The sequence below is a fragment of the Crocodylus porosus genome, unplaced genomic scaffold (genome assembly GCF_001723895.1).
Source record: "Crocodylus porosus isolate Cpor-Errol unplaced genomic scaffold, CroPor_comp1, whole genome shotgun sequence".
Taxonomy (NCBI): domain Eukaryota; kingdom Metazoa; phylum Chordata; order Crocodylia; family Crocodylidae; genus Crocodylus; species Crocodylus porosus.
The window spans coordinates 33,272,699-33,285,791 of NW_017728912.1; the positions used below are offsets into that span (position 1 = coordinate 33,272,699).

At 45.1% G+C, this 13,093-nt stretch overlaps 1 protein-coding gene and 1 long non-coding RNA gene across 2 annotated transcripts in view; one reads left to right on the plus strand and one right to left on the minus strand.

Annotated features, from left to right (window-relative positions):
- The window catches only part of CCNI (cyclin I), a 59,732-nt gene extending 59,010 nt beyond the window's left edge, over positions 1–722 (minus strand). The window contains exon 1 of the mRNA XM_019534244.1: positions 333–722. The gene's annotated coding sequence lies outside the window, so the exon portion shown is untranslated. The remainder of the gene's footprint in view (positions 1–332) is intronic.
- A 1,222-nt stretch (positions 723–1,944) lies between these two features.
- Positions 1,945–8,835, plus strand: LOC109309470. Its single transcript, XR_002100924.1, has 3 exons — positions 1,945–2,109; positions 2,287–2,474; positions 8,575–8,835. It is a non-coding gene; the product is annotated as an uncharacterized LOC109309470 (long non-coding RNA).
- Positions 8,836–13,093: the final 4,258 nt, after the last annotated feature.

Sequence of the window (13,093 nt, forward strand, 5' to 3'; positions counted from 1 at the left end):
ACACACACACACACACACACATACTTTGACTGTGTGTATATTTGAGCATGTATATATACCTTCACATACACATACAGTTTGAGCAAGTGTGTGTAAACACATTTGAGCACGCATGCATGCTCAAAGTACACCCCCCCCCCGCCATCCGGTGCAAACCCCCCCTGCCTTCCGGGCCTGTCCATGCATTGCACGTAAACAGTGGGGAGGCAGACAATGGGCAGAGCCGCTCCCGCCGCCTCCCGAGCCCGGAGGCGATGGCCCGGGCCAGCCCCTGCCGGCCCAGGTGCGGGCCCCGCGGCGGGGAGCGCCCCCCGGGCGGAGAAGGGGCTCACCTCCCCTGCAGAGCTGTGCGCGTCCCAGCCGGAGGTGGCCAGCATCCGGCCCATCAGACCCCCATGCCGGGGGGCTCCGGCGGAGCCGAGGCTTGGCTGCTTGTTCTTAGTTTCCTGCTTGTTCCATGTTAGAGGAGGAGGCGGCGGCGGAGGCGGAGGCTGGTGCCCGCGGGCTTCATGTCTCCATGGCTGGTGCTGGGGAGGGAGCTGGCTTGCAAGGGGGGGGCCTGCCTGCTTGCAGCTGCCCCCGGGGCAGAGAGAAGCCTCTGGGCTTGGGGGGAGAGGGGATTAAAAAAGAAAAAAAAAAGGGAGGGGAGGGGGGGGATGGGAAACAAAAACAAGAGAGAGGCGGCAGCAGCGAGCCCTTCCCGGGGGGAGCAGGGGAGGGAAAGAAGGGCCGGCAGCGCCCGCCACCGCCGCCTCCCCCTGCGCCGAGGGGCCGCCCGGGAGGCGGCAACAACGCTCCCGCGCCGCCCGCGCAGGAAGGGGCGAGTCGGGGGCTCGGGGGCCTCACCCACTGCAGCGTTTGGACCAGGACCCATTTGTAAACATGGATAGCAAGCCCTCACTCAGCGCCCCTCACTCAGTCTTGAGCCGCGGCCCCCCGGGTGCTGGGCGGGGGGGGGCCCAAGCAGCCCCTCGCAGGCTGGAGCTCTGTGAGCCCACGAGGGGAAAGCCACGGCTTCCCACGTTTTTCTCCTTGAAAGGAGAATCCATTTTTCAAGTTTATTGATCCTTTCTTTATTCGAGTTAGTTGGGGGGGAACCTTTTACTCAACTGTTTGAGTTGGTTTGATTAAAAAATACCAGATTTCCCCAAAGAACCTTGCCTGCCTATGTCCTCAGACCAACACAACTAAAGGGGGGCAAATTGTATGCACATGCTGCTACTTTGGGGAGCCAAGGCTAGCACCTAGCCCAGTGGCTCCTAGGAACTACCACAGCAATGATGATTACCACTTAGGAGTAGTAGTAGTATCATCATCATCATCAGGTTATTGTTGTTACTATTATGATGTTATTGCTGCTATTATTACTATTATTGCTGTTATCATGCTATTGTTATTATTGTATTGTTATTGCTGTTATTACTGTTATTGTTACTACTGCTGTTAGTATCATCATCACTTATTATTTTGTTGTTTTTGCTGCTGTTAGTGTTATTATTCTGTTATTGCAGTTATTATTATTATTACTATTATTATTTTATTGTGAGGAGGCAGCCAGTAGTGACATCTCTATGGTTGTGCAAAATATTTGGCAGGCACTGGATTGAAATGGGCCAGCCCACTTTGACCATCATGGTGCTGGTAGTTTTACTTAGCAAATTACATTCACTTCTCAGCAAAACAGATGACTTGATGAAGCAGAGTAGATAACAAAAATTTGCAAGGCTTATTTGCACAAAGGATCCTACAGCTGCAGCAGCATATGGCATCTGTGTCGTAGAACAACACGATTCAGGATGACAGGAGTTCTGTTTTTTTCTTCCAGTCTTCTGTGCAGGACCTATGCTGTAGGTTGTGGGATAGGGACTTGGTTTTCCTCTTGCTGTTTTGCGGAAGGATCAGACTTAGGCTCCTGCAGAAACTGTGCTACGACTTATTCATCCCTCCCCCTTTGCCCTTCCCCCTCCTCCAGCCTCACTGCGCATGCTGTCAGCTGGAGGAGGCAAAGAAAGAAAACAAGAGAGAGAGATAGAGGAACTGGAGGGAAGGGGTGGCTGAGGAGGAGCAGGCGGCAGCGATAGAAGGAACATAAGGAAGGAGATGGAGATGGTGGGGGACTACAGGACAGGGCTCCCTAGACAGAACCATCTCAGCTTCAGGCAGTCTGATCTTGCTCACTGCCTAGAAAATGTTGGGGGATGTCCGACTGCCGCCTAACCATTACCTTTTTCCTAAACCTAATCCCCCTCCTGCTAGTTTTTAAATTGTGCTTTTTTTTGTTTTCAGATGTTTATGCCCTTTGAGGAAAAAGGAGAAATCTGCCACAGTTCCTACAGCAAGACTCACTGCAGTAAGAGGAACAGTAGAGGGAGAACTCAGGATTTGTTTGTATTAGTTCATCTCTTTCCCCCAATGCACATTCATGCAGGAGTGCCATGGCAGAGGTTAAGGTGTCTTGCTACAGCTCCTGCGGGGTGATTTGAAATTTGCTCTACGCTCAGGCAAAAGGCCTTCCAGCTGTAAACGGGCATCTGGTCATTCAAGATGGAGTCAAAGGCAACTGTTTCATGTACTACTGGCTACAGAAGCAGGCATGCTTTAACCACAGTAGCCCAATGAGTCACTAGACTCAGGTAGACCTTGGACCATTTTGATATGCACACACAAATGCACACCTTGCTCAGCATTACATTCATCTCCCAAGATAGCCAATGACCCAAATTCCATTCAGGTCACTGGAATTATACCAGGGAGTGAATTTGTCTTGATATGTTTACCAACACAGCTTAGGCAGTTTTAAGGTAAGGCATTAAGAAAAGGCCTGATACAGAACAGAAATTGCCTGCAGTCACCCAAAGATTTTCCCCAGAAGAAATGACACTGTTGGTACATACAGCCCTGCACTAATGGAAATGGTTAGTTCCAGAATTAAGGAATATTTTGACTCTCTCTTTTACAGTTGTAGGCATTTTATGATATGCCATTTAAAATAATGCAAGCTGTGTATGAGGTAGTTACCTTGCCACCACATTTGAACACTTACAGCAGGAGTTACCTTCTTCCTAAACCTAGTTATTCCTAGTTAAGTTAGGAATAAGTTAGCCTGTCATAGTCTGCTTTCCTTCTAACACCTATGTAGGGGCAAAGACTCAAATTCCTTCCTTCTACTGACATACAAGTGGCAAACAGGAGTTCCTTGGTTCCCTGATCTATTTGCTATCTTCCTCCTTCACTTCCTCCTCATCAGAGACTTTCATTTTGTGGTCTCACTCAAAGGACACTCGCTAGTGAGAGAACATTTCGGGTGTTCTCTCTCAGATATGGACCTCTCATGACCAATATCCAAATTAGTATGAAAGCCTCACTGAGATGGTTTCTTGTGTTCAATTTTTTTTACACAGATTAGAGTGCAAAACAGGTAGAGGAGTGGGAACAGAAAGGGTCATATTTCACTCACTGAAACATCCCTGGTACGGTGGTCAGCCCATTTTACTTTGATCTCTCTCATCTGCAATCCCCTTCTCTTTATTTTCATTTTCTCATATCACCCCTTGATGCCATTGGCCAAGCCTGTGAAAATTTACCAATATTCAGCCAGGTTATAAGCATTCAATAAAACTGCATACAGACGCTCAGTAGACCAATCGATGTTTAGCAGCAATATTCACCACAGAGATTCCACCTGTACTGAGCATGCTGCAGATGGGAGCTACAGGGACTCAGTAGCCTCTCAGTCCCTCAGAGAGGGACCCTCTCTGCTCTTGTTCATCACAGCTGCCAAACCTACCTGGGCACAGATCATAGGAACTGAGGCTAGGGCAGCTGTCTTATGTGCTTTAAGAGTTGCTGCTGCTGGTTCCCTGGGACCATAGAGGAACACAAAGAAAAATCCTTATTCAGATGCAAAGACATAAAGAACAAACCATTAGGAGCTATGGGGTGGAATAGGCAGGTCCAAAGAAGAGAGGGAAGGTGGGATGGACAGGGGAAGGGAAGGGCAGGAGCTGGTACAGGCACTAGACATGAGGAAGGGCAGAGACAGCAACAGGGTGTTGATAGGAACAGAGGTGTACACAGGAGAACAAAAAGGGGGTATAATCTATACCTACTACAGCATACAGTTCTGCAGAACCTAAAATTGAACCTAGGAGTCCTTAACCTCTGTATTCTTTTGTTGTCAGCAAAGAGCTATGAGACCTTCTAGCAAAGTATGTGTGCCATGCACCCCTAATAGCTATTCCAGAGAGCAGATAAAAGTTTACTACTTATATCAATTAGCCCATCAGATTAAGTGTAGAGGACTGTGCGAGCCTCATTGTGATCAGACTTGACAAAGAATGTCTTGCATCTGGAAGCTTGTCTAACTCTATCCCAACTACATGATTGGTCAATAAAAGGTATCACCCTAGAAAATTCTTATCTATTTAAAGGTCCAAATCTTGCTGGTGATGGCTCAAACTGGGGATTGGTATAATTCCATTTTATTATATTTCTGCTTTTTCAATCCATTTCTTTAATTAGGAAATCAATCAAAAACAAACAAACAAATAAAAAAACCCCAGCAATACTGAAAGTACATCTTTGGATTGTAAAGTACATTACTCAAAGTTTAGGAAATGTCAGAATTCAGATTACCTATATAACCTTGACTCATCTGTCTGCTGTGTATGCATTATGACAATTAAGCATGTGCTGGATCATTGATCACAGGATAGATGGTGTTTTAGGAATTAATCAGGAAGAAAGGGCAGAATGATTGGAGGAAGAGAAAGAAGGGGCCATTTGCCTCATTTATTGCAGAAGTTGGAAGAGGTGTACTGAATGAACCAGAGGATTAGAGGGTAGGAAAAAATGGTCTTACAGTTAAGATGGCTGAATGGAGACTTGGATTCTATTCCTGCCTCTCACAGAGTTCAGGTATGCAAGTCACTTACTTTGTTGTTTGCAGAAGTGATCAGAAATGTTCTGTCCCTCATTTTCTGAGTGCCAAAGATATGATATCCAGGGGCCAGATTTCTAGGAGCAGCAAGTGCTCACAACTGCAACCCAAATTAATGGAACATCTGAAGTGGTGTAAAATTGCAAAGTGCTCTGAAAATGAGGCAGTTGGGGTCTCATATTGGGCAGCCAAAATAGTAGATTCTTTTGAGACTTTGGCCTAAATCAGGGGTTGGAAACATTTTGGGGTTTCAAAAATACCCATAACCTTGACTTGTGAGATGTTGGCATGCCAGGGGCGAATGGCGGGAGAGCTGCAGGGGCCTGATCCTTGTTGTGACAGTACAGCCCTGGTGCCTTCCCTGTTATCTGCCCTGAGGCACGTGTGCCAAGCAAGATACTTTTACATGGCATGTTCTGTACCTGTGACTGGGGTTGCCTACCCCTGGCCTAAATTGTTCTGTACCTAAGTTTCTCATCTATAAAACAGGGATCATACAGTCCATGGCCTCGGGTGGGGAAAAAAGGCTAAGCACTTACAGTTTGGATAAATGCATATTCCAGGTAAATGATAAGTGCTGGCTAAGTACACGGTGCTGTTAATGCTGTGGTATTAGCAGCCGTGAAACTACTAGAAAGCTTGAAAATGAGGAGAGCTCATCAGCTTTGGTGCTGCTAATATTACCATCCCTCTAGCCAGCATCACGTACAGAGCTGTCAATGCTGGGTATTAGCAATCCTAAAACCAACTCTTCCCTTTGTTTTCAAGGCTTCAAATAATCAGTCTAAAAGCCATCTATAACAAAGGTCAGACATCTACATCCCACTGGCCAGATCCAGCCCCTGGAGCCACTGGATCCACCTTTAGAGCCACAGCTTTGATGACATTCAGTGGGTGGACACTTCATCTGCATTGCACTGCGGCCAGGCAGCTCGGCACTTCATAGAATCATAGAAAATTAGGGTTGGAAGGGACCTCAGGAGGTCATCTAGTGCAACCTTCTGTTCAAAGTAGGACCATCCCCAACTAGATCATCTGAGCCAAGGCTTTTTGTCACCACATCTTCAAAACCTCCAAGGATGGAGATTCCACAACCTCACAGGGTAACTTGTTCCAATGTTTTAATAACCTCCTAATGAGAGAGTTTTTCCTGATATCCAACCTAAACTTCCCTTGCTGCAATTTAAGACCATTGCTCCTCATTCTGTTATCTGCCATGGCCAAGAACAGTTTAGCTCTATCCTCTTTGGAGCCACCCTTCAGGTAATTGAAGGCTGCTATTAAATCCCCTTCAATCTTCTCTTCTGCAGACTAAATAAGCCCAGTTCCCTCAGCTTCTCCTCAGAAGTCATGTGCCCCAGGCCCCCTAACTATTTTTACTGCCCTCAGCTGGATTCTCTCGCATTTGTCTACTTCCTTTCAGTAGAAGTTCCCAAAGCTAGACACAGTACTCCACACGTGGCTTCATCAGCACCAAATATAAAGGAAGAATCATTTCCCTCGATCTGCTGGGAACGCTCCTACTAATGCAGTTTAGTCTGCTGTTAGCCTTCTTTGCACCAAGGGCACTCTGTTGACTCAATTCAGCTTATTGACCACTGTAACCCCCAGGTCCTTTTCTGCAGAGCTGCTGCTCAGCCATTCAGTCTCAGCCTCTACCAATGCTATATTTCACCCATGTTGTGCTGCAACTGGGTGGCAGAAAGTAGTAGTAGCAGCCAGGTCCTAAAGCCAGTCTTTTTTTACTTCAGCTGGGTTGTTCTTGCCTACCACAGAAGTTGCCAACTCCTGGACTATAATATTGTAAATGACAGGCAGTCTCAGGGCTGTTCCTACCATGGCACTATTAAGGAGCATTGTTAGCAGCTCTGTTAATACCATGGTATTGGCATTCCTGAAAATGACTAGCTCTGCTCAGAGAGAGAGCTTTTCAAGGCTTCTACTAATTGCTTTTGCTATTAGAAGCATTGAGAACAAGGGGAGAGGGCAGCTTTGAAACTGCCACATTTTCAAGATTTCTGATAGCAGCTGTAACAAGGTCCCACCCCAGGGATTGTCATGAGGATGCCACTGGAGCCCCAATCAGCCCTTATCAACTTCACTCTCTGGGCAATCTCCCCTTTCCTTTACCTGTCACACCTTGATCAATTTATCTTTTAGAAAAAGGGAGGCCACCCCAGGGTTCCCCATACCTGGTCTCAGCTCATAAACACAGGTATCCATGGTTCATCACTCTAAGGGCTAGTTACATGGGCTCCATGCTCTCTAATACACACACCCATGCCTCTCAGATGTCACACATTCTGATCAAACCATAACCTAACCACCCCTACAGGTTACAGACTTCTGGCTCTATTCACTAGGCTCTCTCTGGCCTATGGACACTCTGGCCCCCTCAGTCTCTAGCTGCGACCCTCCTGACTGACCTTCAGTCCTTCTCCTTAGACCCTGGTCAAGCTCTTAGGTCATTTGAGACACCTGGGCTCTCCAGCCATGATAGTCTATGGGTACAGCCCTTCTTGGCCTTTGGCTCTTCCTGAGCCCTGGCCCTGCTCCTAGGGTACCCAAAACCTACTTGATCCCTGGACCCTGTGCTCTTTTTATAAGCCCTCTAGGCCATGCTCTTTCCTTGAGCCACCTGAGACCTCCTTACCTCCCCCTACTCTCTTCCATAAACACCAGTTGTTTAACCCAGCTCAGATGTTAACCCTGCTGCCCAGAACCTCCTCTCTCTATGGCTCTCAGGGCTAGACTCCCTGCCCCCGCTCCAGCCCTGGCTTATAGCCCAGCCCCTGTAGGTTATGTAACTCCTAATTGCCCCTTGGCACACCTGCAGGTTGCTTCTCAGGCAGTCTGCCTTCTCTACAAGTAGCAGGATCACTAAGTTTTCTTATGATGCAGCCTTTTGAGAGCTGTTTTTCCTTCATCTTTTTTTGGCACCAAGAGAGTACAAATAGTTACAAGGTAGACATTCAGTTATAGTTAGTAGGCAGTTAATGGGAGTACAATTAAGTTACGAGGTGAACAGTGGGCCAGCAAGATGCTCTGCCCTTAAGCAAGCTATGCCCTTACTCAACATGCAGGTAACTCTAGCCTTCATTACAACATTAGCATTAGGCAATTGGGACTAGCAATGCATTATGCAATTAAGCAGGCTATGTTCTTATCCAATATGCAAAGAAATGGAATACACTTCATGACCACCTTATGTCATGGGGCTATTATGAGGATAAATAAATTATTGTTTATGAAGCAGTTGGATCCTTTGACAAAAACACCAAAGAAACACTTGGGAAAATAAATCAAAATTCTGCCTTCAGAGAGAACAGGGTTTGAATGATGCATATTAAATTAAGCTTGGGGTTACAGACTGAATAATGAAGATACGTAGACATTTAATAACCACCCACTTAGTGAATGACTAGGAGCCTATGGTAAAAAGCTTTGAATCTGCCTTAAGACTTGGGTGTAAAAACCTGGCCCCCATAAAGTCAGCGGCAATACTTAATAATAATGATATAGGTTTGAGAATAACCAAATAAAGGCAAGGAAATTCAGAGTTCAGGCAAACCCTTTTCTCTAATCTCTCTCCAGTACACATGGATATCATACACATATTTCATTTATGCTCACAGAACAGGGCAGATTTTCTACAGACACTCAATACAATTATATGGATCAAGAATGGAATGAGTCTTACATCAGGATTTCTTCTATCTATTAGCTGAAATATATCATCGCAACAAGAGGAACAAACTTCTGTACCTAGTGGACCTCAAAATCAGAATATAATAGCAATGTAAGAGCAACTCACACAAAAGGACTCTCACAGACCCAGGGGAACATATATCCAGCCTCAACTTCTCCTGTGCAAAATGGAGTTTTTTTTCTATCTAAGAGGACTTTTACAATCTTCTATTTCTCCTCAGCCTGAAGAAGGGTGCATGTGCCTAAAAGCTTGCAAAGAAAGAATGTATTTATTTATTTATTGCTATTGTTTAGCTGGTCTAATAAAAGGTATCACCTCTGAACCAAGAGTTTTAGAATTTTCTATTTCTCTTTGTCTCAGACCAACGCAACTACAAAATAGATCCCTGAATATAATACAAGTGTTAAGACTACCTTGATATGGGATCTTCTTTAATCTACACAAGCTCTGACTGCTGCATTCTTAATGTAACACAATGACAGTGACCCTACAGCAACCCAACAACAACAGAACCCAGGTTTCTCTTGAATGCTGGTCTTGCCTGCCTTTTAAAATGCAAATTTACTTTTTAGGAAAAGGAAAACAAAATGATTAGCGTCAAATTCTGTTAGAGTCCTCCAGAATTTCATCTGATCTTTCTAGTTTCTCCTCATCAGTGCCACCGGAACTTGTAGAATAGTTAGGCCATCATGCTGTTCCAAAATGTATTTGCTAGCTAGAACCAGCAGTGATAAGATAAAATAAAACTTGACTGGCATTTCTAGTTGGACAGATGGCACCATTCTTGAGTAAAGCTGTTCCAGCATCAAGAGACTCCAGCAAGTCAACAATCATGGCAATTCTTACCTATACTTATTATTTTGCTTCTAGGGATTCCCATTACAGCCCTTGCCATGTTGTTTACAGTGCAAAAGCACCACAAGCCCTTATGCAATACAACACATCCTGAAAGCACCATGCCTGGGAATGGCAGGGATAACTCCTGCTGACAAAGTACATCTGTGTTCTTTCATTCCTGTTGTACTGAAATAGGTGTCAGAGGATGTATAGCTCAGCTTGATACATGTGATTATAGCCACCAAAGGTCAGGAACGTTAAGAAGTGACAGCTGAAGCAGTGTGTGAATTGACTGAAAATAGTGTAAGTAGCCTGTTTAAGAATTTTTTAATCTTTGACTGAACTGGGGGACAAAGGCTAAGCCCTACATAGACTGACACTGAGTAGTAGAAGAAAATGTTCAGTCTCTTTACACTTTCTCCGTATGCCACAATTTACCCAGGATCAAACCAGCAGCATTGCAGTCTACACTCCATGGAAAAAGATGCAGCACATGTCCAGGTAAGCTGTATGGCCAGAAAGCTGCTCCACAGAGGAAAGTGGCAGAAAGGACCAAGAGTTAACTAGTCAGCAGAGAGGAAATGCAAGAGGCAGTATGAAGACAATCCCAGTGAAAGTAGAATATGCTTGGCAGCTGGCTGTCAGCACATAGGCATATTGATGTGCCAAAGCCAGGTTATAGAAAAAGGTGCTGCCTTGCTGAAGTGCCAGGTATGGAAAAAAGCCAGATGGCTTTGAAAGGGAATAAGGGGATAAAGGACTTGTAAAGCATGTCAATTTAGGAACACAAAAGTTAGGATCAAACCTATGGAGAGCAAGATTACAGGAAGAGATACCAAGGGATGTTGATATGAAGAAATGGGCGGGGTTTGTAGTCTGTCACCCAGAAAAGGTAATGGTGCAGCTAGATAACAGGGAGACAACATGGAAAAACACATATCCCCAAAACAAGGGAATGAGGAAGCAGTGAAACCACTGGCTCAAGAGACGGTATGAATGGTTTACCTTCTGTAATAGATAGGACCTTAGTCTGTCCCTGTTTCAAGGTAACTCTCATGTTAGTATTGCTACCATATAACGTGAACATATTGCACTGGCATAAAGTAGGATTTACCCTAATGTATATTACCATAGTCTGGCCACATATCAAAGTGAGCTGCCCCTTCCTTAGTCCCAGTGGAGTGTATCTACAGAGTCTGAACAGGTCCAATTATGCTGATGTAAGCACACTTGGAGTCAGTATCCTTAGGGCAAACAGGCCCTTAGAGACATAACACAGATACTATGCAAGAGTTGCAGTGTTACTGGAAACCCTCAGTAGCTGAGTTATAGATGATTAAGCATTGGAAGTGCCTGAAGAACTGGTCTGCTAGCAAAACTTCGAGAGTTTTCATCTAAAGCTCCCATTGCTGACAGAGCCCTTTTCCTTTGCCTCTACCTCTGTATAGTAAGGTTTTAGCTACCACTCAGTAGCTGGAAGAATGAATGTATAGACACCTGCACTTCCAGCCAGCTGTTTGGGTGCCTTCAACAGTTGGTGCTTTCCCAGGGTTTACTTCATACCCTGCCAACATAGCTGATGAAGTAGAGATGCACAGATCCAGTGAGGGCCACACACAGTTGCCAACAGCCACAGGAGTGAGCACAAACTCTCATTGAGTAGAAGCCAACAAGTGTAGACAAGGTTTTGCTCTTGCCACATCATCTGTATTCAGAGGGTAGGAAGGACCAACTAGTATGTTCACCACCATCTCAGAGCCTATTGGGGTGAATATGGGGCTGATACATATATGTTGTAACAGACTTTCCTGTTTGTGCTATCATGCATTGTTTCACATCTCTTTCAAAGAAAGATGAATGGTCTTGAGGTTTGAAACAGGAAGCCCAAATGGAGGCCCAAGTTCCATTTCTAGATTGATTATTGGCTTTCTACCTGTCTTTGGACAAGTCAGTTAGACCCATATTTCTAACAGTCAATGCACACTTTTGTGCGAAGATCATGGATGTCAGCAAATTAGATGTAGTCAAATATGTATTCATTGAATATTTTTATAATAGGGAAAATAAACTTGCAGGGATGTTGCAAGGCTGAATTTATAGTATTGAAAAGGTGTTTTGGTATCCTAAAGGATTAGAAAAATGCAAAGCTTTCATGATGAGAATTACTGTTTAAGCATAATGGGATGAGTCCAGGGTAGCATGGCAGATTTAAGTCTATTAATTGTTGTGCTTGTGCTTTGAGCTAGACTCTTAAAATTAACTACAGCTTCTCAATTTATATGACAACATGAAGTATAAAAAGCTTTTGTTACCAGCCCAGAAAGGCTTGCATTCATGTTGGTTAAAAAAAAAAAGCAAAACCTAAAGCTACTTTTCATAAAAATACATGAAGTCACATTGTTCCTTTGGTCAAATCAGTTGAATACATGTAATTGATAGCACATGAAGCTTATCTTCTTAGTGCACATACAGCAGGAAGGCACAGTGGGCTGAGTGTGACTCTGAGTTCACTAAAATTACACCAAGAATAATCTTGGCCATTAGAAAAAAAATTCACATTGAAACTAGGCAGTCTGGAGACAATACATAAGGGATCATCAGATTCATGTTCAGTGTGGACCTCAACTCACCGGCACCATTGTAGATGCAGTATGCCTAGGTTTATAGATAGGAAAAACTGCATCGTTTTGAAGTAAACAGATGACTCAAGCAGTGCTGAGAGCCTCAAAGGAAGTCATGTTGAAAAGCTCTAAAAGAAGATACATTCAACTTCCAACAGGAAAAATAAGGAGGGAGGATCCCTTTCACAGTAGACCACCTGGGGGGGGGTATTTTTAAGAGCTTGTGGTCCCAGCCTAATTTCCTGCAAGTAAGTATCCACCACATAAAAATCATCTATTCACACTGTTAGTAATTAGCACCTCTGTCAGCATTCTCAATGGAGGGGACATTATCCCAAAGACTTATATAGACTGAACTGCGTTTGACTTCTGTGATGCTCTCCCAGGGTTGAAGCGCATAATCCGGACAAGAGGTGAAATATCACACTCTTGCTTCCCCTGCTGCAACTTGCTTCCCCTCACTGTCAAATACAGGATTATCAGTCTGACACCATTCACAGGCACTATTCTGGCCCATCCCGTCCAGGCCTGATTGTGTGGGAACCAAGGGAAATGAGTGCTGCTGGACCTCCCAGCAGTGTGTGGTTCCCGGCTGCATGGCCAGGACTGCAGAATGCAGCAGGAGCCATCCCAGCCCCCATGGTTCTCAGTTGGCCCCACGCTCCCACCAGCCCGCTCCCTGCCATTCCCCACCACCCACTTGCTGCCACTGCCCTTCCCCTGCTGCTTTCCTTTCTTCACTGCCTGCTGCCACCACTCCCTCCCAGCCTTCTCACTGCTCCACAGCATGTGGTTCCCAGCTTCATGACCGGGACCACAGGGCACAGGAGTGATGCATAAACTGCGGTTTGTTTCTCTGGAGGCTCGCAAAGAATCACAGACACACAGTCATCAGTCGGCACAAAAGGTTGTATTTGTTTGCAAACAAGGTCAGAGTGGGGCATTGATGCCCAAATCAGCTTCTGACAAACTAATTGTGTTTGCAAG